The 8,063-nt window shown below is 42.2% G+C and overlaps 1 pseudogene; it reads left to right on the top strand.

The window, feature by feature from the left end:
- The first annotated feature begins 4,597 nt into the window (after positions 1-4,597).
- Positions 4,598-5,167, top strand: LOC136385790 (E3 ubiquitin-protein ligase SIAH1-like; annotated as a pseudogene).
- Positions 5,168-8,063: the final 2,896 nt, after the last annotated feature.

The raw sequence follows: 8,063 nt of genomic DNA, 5'->3' as shown, positions 1-8,063 counted from the left end.
GGGCAAGAACTTCAAGCATGAATTTCCTAGGGTGCCAATTTAAAGGCACAAGAGAGGACTGAAGTCCACAGAGATTCATTCACCAAGTGGTAATTACAAAGTGGACATCACCTATTTTTAATTCATTTAAAGGCACCTCCTGGGCTAGAAGCTCTCCTGCATTTTTGAAACTCATATAGATTGGCATGAATTTCAGATTTCTTTAGAAACTGCTATAGGTTTAGGATTTTCTAATATCAACTATAATAAGAATATTTTCAAATTATAATAGTCCCTAAACTCCAGTTTAACTGAAATGCAGTAAATTCCCCATGATAGCAATTCCAGTACAATTCTAACATAGATGATACACTTGGTAATCCGTTCCTGTCCTCTGTCTGGCATCCATTCTCAGAAAGAGTCTACAGTTCTTACCTTCTGGGAAATATGGTGAAGTGGGTGATTTGATAAGAAGTATAAGTTGGAAAATAAGCAAGCAACCTCACATAGGAAAATTACCAGAGGTAGAAGGTGAAGTTTGGGCCACTCAACGTAATTCTCCTGATTCAATCTCATTTGTGCTGGGACACATTTTTCCAGTAGTATTTTTATTTATTTTATTTTATTTTTTGAAAAACAGATTTTTTATTAATTGTGTTTACATAGATTCTAGGGTCACCCCAAATGCATCCCCCCTCCCCTATAATCCCCTCAACATCTCCCTTGCCCCCCCTCCTTACAGGGCCCTCCCCCCTTCCCTTCAGGTTTATCCCATCCTGTCATCCCCTTTCCCTCTGTCCTCTTTTCCTCTGGTCCCTTTGATCCCTCTTCTGTCTCAATGCCGTTCCTCAGTTCTCACTGTTCCTTGGATTCCTCAAATGAGTGAGGTCATATGCTATTTTTCTTTCTCTGCCTTGCTTATTTCACTCAACATAATAGTTTTTATGAGTTTTTTATAATCTCATCAGAACAAGGAGCTCTGATAAGATGGTTATACAGCCTGACCTGCGGTGGCACAGTGGATAAAGCGTCAACCTGGTAATGCTGAGGTCACCGGTTCAAAACCCTGGGCTTGCCTGGTCAAGGCACATATGGGAGTTGATGCTTCCAGCTCCTCCCCCCCTTCTCTCTCTCTCTCTCTCTCCTCTCTCTCTCTCTCCCTGTCTCTCCCTCTCCTCTCTAAAATGAATAAATAAAAAAAAATTAAAAAATTAAAAAATAAAAAATAAAAATAAATAAAATAAAAAAAGATGGTTATACAGCAAATATTCCTTGAAAGCTAGAGATAATGTACAACTTTGAAGAAATTTAGAGACAAAGTCTCAGAAGATATCTGCTTGCTTATATTTCAAGGTAAATTCTGAAAGTCTTCACCTCAGCAAACTGGAGAAAATTTATTTATATTCCAGAATAAAGATGAAATCTCTCATTCTTTCTGGAGGAGGGGCAGATGTGCCAGCTGACCTATGCATTGCACAATGTTTAGATTCTTCTCCTGTGATGCAAGGTCCCTATATGTACAGTGAAGATCTCGTGCTCACAGCCATCACAGGGAACTTAGAGCTCTGGGAACAAGCACTAAGCTGCTTCTCTGGCTACTTTCCTCGGCTATGTTAGCCTTTTTTCCTGACCCAATAGACTTGTTATCTTTCAGAACATTGTGTGTGTCTGTGTGTGTACAATGTTGTGACTGAGGCAATGGAAATCAAAACAAAGAGGTCCCAGTATCCTTGCCTTTGTCCTGGAAACCCAAACTGCCACAGGACCCAGAGTAATTATCTTGACAGATATTTATGACAGAGTAGAGGAATAATGGTGCCAAGATGGTAGAATAAGAGAAGCTCACACAAAGAACAATTAGTTACCTACAAACAAAAATAGCTGTGGAGAAGCTCAGCAGTTTACTTAAGAAGCTTCAGTAACACAGTGAAGCAAAAGAACTTGAGAATAGCCTCACGAAACCATAGAAAGAATAGTTTCATTTGGCCTGCATCTTTCCATCCCCCAGATGTCACTGCTAAATTCCAGGAGGGAACTCCTCAACCCAGGAGACTTCCCTTCACTGAAAAAAGAAGAGTGGATGAGTGACGAGTTTCCCCAGTCCTTCGGGGTACTGAACAAAGGACCCACTTCAGTTTACCCACGCAGAGACTATCAAAGCTGAGACCTTGATAGATGGCTAGAAACAGGGTACAGTGGAAGAGGTCATGGCTCCTACTGGCCTGTATGCAGAAAATCTCAGCAGCCTTTGCTACTGAAGACCACAAAAAACACTTGCAGATGCTACAGAACCCACCCACCACCAGCTTTCCTTTTTTTTTTTTTTTTTTTTTTTCATTTTTCCAAAGCTGGAAACGGGGAGGCAGTCAGACAGACTCCCGCATGTACCCAACCAGGATCCACCCGGCATGCCCACCAGGGGGCGATGCTCTGCCCATCTGGGGTGTCGCTCTGTTGCATCCAGAGCCATCCTAGCGCCTGAGGCAGAGGCCACAGAGCCATCCTCAGCGCCCGGGCCATCTTTGCTCCAATGGAGCCTTGGCTGTGGGAGGGGAAGAGAGAGACAGAGAGGAAGGAGAGGGGGAGGGGTGGAGAAGCAGATGGGCGCTTCTCCTGTGTGCCCTGGCCGGGAATTGAACCCGGGACTCCTGCAAGCCAGGCCAACGCTCTACCACTGAGCCAACCGGCCAGGGCCCCAGCTTTTCTTATTGAGTACCTCCTCACAGACCCCCAGAGACTGCTCCACAAAAGAATCCAACAGATTTTGACACTGAGGAAACCAAGAAACAAAACAGACACCCACAGACCCCCTGCAAATCTCATCACTGAAGTTTTCAGCCCACAGATTTTTTTGCACTTGCAGATATCAGATGCCTGAGTTCCTTCCTTCTCTCTTTTCCCTACTGCCACAATAGCCCGGTGTCCATACCTGTAGCTAGGCCCAGACCCTGTACTGAGTATATAGAAGACAATAGCCTAGATGCCCACATCCAACCCCTACTGCCTTGTGCATGCTGCTGGTTAGCATAAGTGCATATGACAGCCAGAGTTGCTGGTGGGCCTGTATTCATCCATTGACATCTGTCATTGGCCTCCACCATTGTGTGTGCCCGTTTCTAGCCTCTATAGTTATGAACCTGCACGGGGCTGGTTTGAAATCCCATTACCAGCTAATACTGTGGTGCACAAGTCCATGGTGAACCCCTGCAGCAGCACAAGTACATACTGATAGCCATGGCCCTCACAGTCGCTGTGGACACAGATCTGTCCCCATCTGCCATCACTGGCCTGCACTGCTGAATTTGACTACAAGTAGCCCCTGCACACATGCACCTGCATGCTGCTAGCTGAACTTACATCACCAGGATCAAGTGAGATTTATCCCTGGGATGCAAGAATGGTTCAACATACACACATAAATAAGTGTGATACATCACATTATTAGAATAACAGAAAAATCATATGATCATCTCAGTAAATGCAAAAAATGCATTTGACAAAATTCAACGTTCTTTCGTAATAAAACTTTTTTTTTTCTTAAGTGAGAAGCAGGGAGACAGAGAGACAGAGTCTTGCATGCACCTGACCTGACTGGGATCCATCCGGCAAGCCCACTAGGGGGCAAGCTCTGTCGATTTGGGGTATTGCTCCCTTGTTTCTGGAGCCATTCTAGCACCTGAGGCCGAGGCCATGGAGCCATCCTCAGCGCCCGGGCCATCTTTGCTCCAGTGGAGCCTTGGCTGCGGGAGGGGAAGAGAGAGACAGAGAGGAAGGAGAGGGGGAGGGGTGGAGAAACAGATGGGCGCTTCTCCTGTGTGCCCTGGCCAGGAATCAAACCCGGGACTTCCACACGCCAGGCCGATGCTCTATCATTGAGCCAACTGGCCAGGGCCAGAATAAAAATTTTAACACACTGGTTATATAACGATCATAGTTCAACATAATGAAGGGTATATGTGATAAGTCCACATCTAATATTGTAATAAAATGTAAATGGTTGAAAACTTTTCTTCTAAGAACAGGAAAAAGACAAGGGAGTACATTCTCACCACTGTTACTCAACCTATTAATAGAAGTCTTAGCCAGAGAATTCAGGCAAGAAAGAGATTTAAAAGGCATCCCAAATCAGAAAGAAAGAACTAAAATTATCTTTGTTTCAAATGGCCTAATCTAATATATTAAAAGTCCTAAAGACTGCATTAAAAAAAAAAAAACTGTTAGAACTAATCAATTCATCAGAATGAAAGACACACATGGGGGAGGCAGGGAGGGTGCTTCCAGCATCCGGAAGTAGCAGAGTTTCTAAGGGTTTCTATGGAAGCCTGGCAACAAGGGCTCAACCGCTAAGGCAGACCCTTAGTGACCCAGGCAATGGCAGCCATTTTGCGGCTCTTATTCTCCAGCCACCATGTGGTGGCGGCTACTGCATGGCAACAAAGACCCAGAGTGTTTGGTCACTGTCAGCACGGAGGTGGTGGTGCTTCTCAAGGTGGCAAGGATTGGGGCGACGGAGCACGTGTGAGTAGGACCCATTCTTGACTGTCAGAGCAATTGTCATCCAAAACACAGTTTACCAACCTGCCAGAGCCCATCGGTATTTATTTGCAACTTGGTAATTATGGAGAAAGAGGCCAATTTGGTACTTGCTACATGTAAATATGCTGCTTTTGGCTATCAGATAACTCTGCCACACACGGAAAAAGCAGACCAGAAAGGTATCTGTGGCTTTCAGCCTTGCTCCTGTCCATGTCCTGGTAATGTCTGTCAGTGGCAAGGTACTTTGAATGATGTCATTTCTCACATGAATGATCAGCAGGGAGAGAAAGTACTTTGCTTTCCTATAGGCATCAATCTTTCTGGTGTCATGGACTGGGTTATGATGCAGGCCTGTTATGGCTTTCATTTCATGATAGTCTTGAAGAAACAGGAAAATTATGGTGGGCACCAGCAGTATTTTGCCATTGTACAGCTGATAGGAACAAGCAAGCAAGCTGAAAATTTCACTTATTGACTTGAACCAAATGGTCACAGACAGCAATTGATCTGGGAAGCCACTCCACGATCTCTTCAGGAGGGAACTGAAACAGCCATTATGAACAGTGACTGTCTGGTCTTTGACAACAGCACTGCACAGCATTTTGAAGATAATGGCAAATTAGGCATCACTGTATCTATTAACATGTGTTGAAATGGCAATAAAACATTTTTTTCCTATGTGATTTCAACCCTATTCAATTTCAGAGAGTAGGCACAACCTGACCCTTTTAGCAGGTGGAAGTTAGTCACACGAAGGTAAATAAAATAAAAAGCTGTTAAAAGGAAACTATTGCATGTAGTGACATTAATATATTTAGAAATAAGTTAATAGTAAACCACTGAAAAAATATATGTGTACACACCCAAGGTGGGCATCTTTTGTATAAAGAAAGGAAGCATTGTAAAATAATTCTGAACTTGTGTTTGTTCTAGATTGAGTGCATTGTTGAAAAATACTGGGTTTTTGTTTTGTTTTTGCATGTGCACACGTGTGTGTGTGTGTGTGTGTGTGTGTGTGTGTGTGTTTTATTCCTTTAATGGACAACCTGTGTTGAGTGGTCTTGGACCAATGCTTTCTCCCCTTTTTTAAATTGAACTCCTTGGTGTGACATTGGTTGATGAGATTCTGTGGGTTTCAAGTGTACAGTTCTGTGATGCATTGTCTATATATTGTATCTTGTGTCCGCCACCCAGAGTATTATTTCTGTCTGTCACCATATATTTTGACCCTTTTTGCCCTTTTCTACCTGTCTACCTCCATTCTTTCTGGTAGCCACTAGGCTGTTGTCTGTGTCTATGAGTTTTTGTTTTTCTTGTTTATTCTTTGTTGCTTTCACTTTTGTATCTCACAAAGAGTGAAATCAGATGCTTCTTGACTTTTTATGCCTGACTTATTTTGCTTAGAATGATATTCTCTGGATCCATCCATTTTGTTGCAACTGGCAGTATTTCATCTTTTCTTACGGCTGAGTTGTATTCCATTGAATATATGTATGACATCATTTTCTTCTTCTCTCTTTTTTTTTTTTTGGCCCTGAAACATCGTTAACAAAAATACTCATTTTAATGAACAAGAAGTACAAAAGGTTATAAACATACAAACTCCAACAAGAGGGAGAAGCTGTTTTAGCTGTTTTGTGGCTTTCACTGAAAATAAACGAAGAAGAAAGGCCCTGGCCCCAACCCAAGCCCAGGACCTCCAACCACAACCTGCTTCTACACCCCATGTTTTGGCCCATACTATGTCTTAACAAAAAGAACTAATACATTTAATAAAATTGCAGGGTAAAATCAACATATGAAAATTATTGCAAAAAAAAATTATTGGCCCTGGCCGGTTGGCTCAGCAGTGGAGCGTCGGCCTAGCGTGCGGAGGACCCGGGTTCGATTCCCGGCCAGGGCACACAGGAGAGGCGCCCATTTGCTTCTCCACCCCTCCGCCGCGCCTTCCTCTCTGTCTCTCTCTTCCCCTCCCGCAGCCAGGGCTTCACTGGAGCAAAGATGGCCCGGGCGCTGGGGATGGCTCTGTGGCCTCTGTCTCAGGCGCTTGAGTGGCTCTGGTCGCAACATGGCGACGCCCAGGATGGGCAGAGCATCGCCCCCTGGTGGGCAGAGCGTCGCCCCTGGTGGGCGTGCCGGGTGGATCCCGGTCGGGCGCATGCGGGAGTCTGTCAGACTGTCTCTCCCTGTTTCCAGCTTCAGAAAAATGAAAAAAAAAAAATTATTGCATTTCTATACACTAATGACAAAGTATCTAAAAAAATTAAAAAACTACCATTCAGAATAGTTTAAAAAATAAAATATTTAGAATATTTAAGCAAAGCGGTGAAAGAGCTATATACACTGACATATCTAAGCCTGAATTTTTAAAAATATAGTTAAGAAGATACAAATAAAATGAAATATATTCATGTTTATGGACTAGGAGAGTTAATATTGTTAAAATGTTCACACTACCTAAAGCCTTCTATAGATTCAATGTAATCACTATCAAAATTGCAATGGCATTTTTCACAGAAATAGAAAAATAATCCTAAAATTCATAGGGAACCACAAAACCCTGAATAGCCAAAACAATCCTCAGAAATAAGAACAAAGCTGGAGGCATCACACTTCTTGATTTAATACTATATAAAATATAAATATATTTATATAGTATATAGTTATCAAAACAGTATGATGCCGGCATAAAAGCAGAAATATAAATCAGTGGAACAGAATAAGGAGCCCAGAAATAAACTAATGCATATACAATCAACAAATTATGAATAAAGCTAGTAATATTCAATAGAGAAAAAATAGTCTCTTCAATAAATGGTGCTAAGAAAACTGGATATTCACATGAAAAAGATCGAAACTGTTCCCCTATCTTATACCATTCACAGATTAACTTTAAATTGTTTTAGGACTTAAAAATAAGATGTAAAACTATGGAAAAAAAACCCTAGAAAGCATAAGGGGAAGACTCATTGACACTAGTAGTAGCAATGATTTTCTGGGTATGACATTAAAAGTACAAGTAACAACAACAACAAAAAGTACAAGTAACAAAAGCAAAAATAAACACATAAAGAGTACATCAAACTAAAAACTTCAGAGAAAATAGTCAAGAACAAAACAAAAAGGCAGTCTAAAGAATGGGAAAGATATTTACAAGCTATCTGAATAAGGGTTAATATCTAAAATATATAAGGAACTTATATAACTTAATAGTAAAATATAATAAAAGTCAGATTAAAAATGAGAAGTGTTGCCTGACCAGGCAGTGGCACAGTGGATAGAACATCGGACTGGGATGCAGAGGACCCAGGTTCCAGACCCCGAGGTCGCCAGCTTGAATGTGGGCTCATCTGGTTTACCAGCTTGGACCCAAGGTCGCTGGCTTGAGCAAGGGGTTACTGGATTTGCTGTAGCCCCATGGTCAAAGCACATATGAGAAAGCAATCAATGAACAACTAAGGTATCACAACGAAAAACTAATAATTAATGCTTCTCATCTCTCTTCGTTCCTATCTGTCTGTCCCTATCTATCCCTCTCTCTGACTCTC

The sequence above is a fragment of the Saccopteryx leptura genome, chromosome X (genome assembly GCF_036850995.1).
Source record: "Saccopteryx leptura isolate mSacLep1 chromosome X, mSacLep1_pri_phased_curated, whole genome shotgun sequence".
NCBI lineage: Eukaryota > Metazoa > Chordata > Mammalia > Chiroptera > Emballonuridae > Saccopteryx > Saccopteryx leptura.
This window is presented reverse-complemented; position numbering and strand designations above follow the sequence as displayed.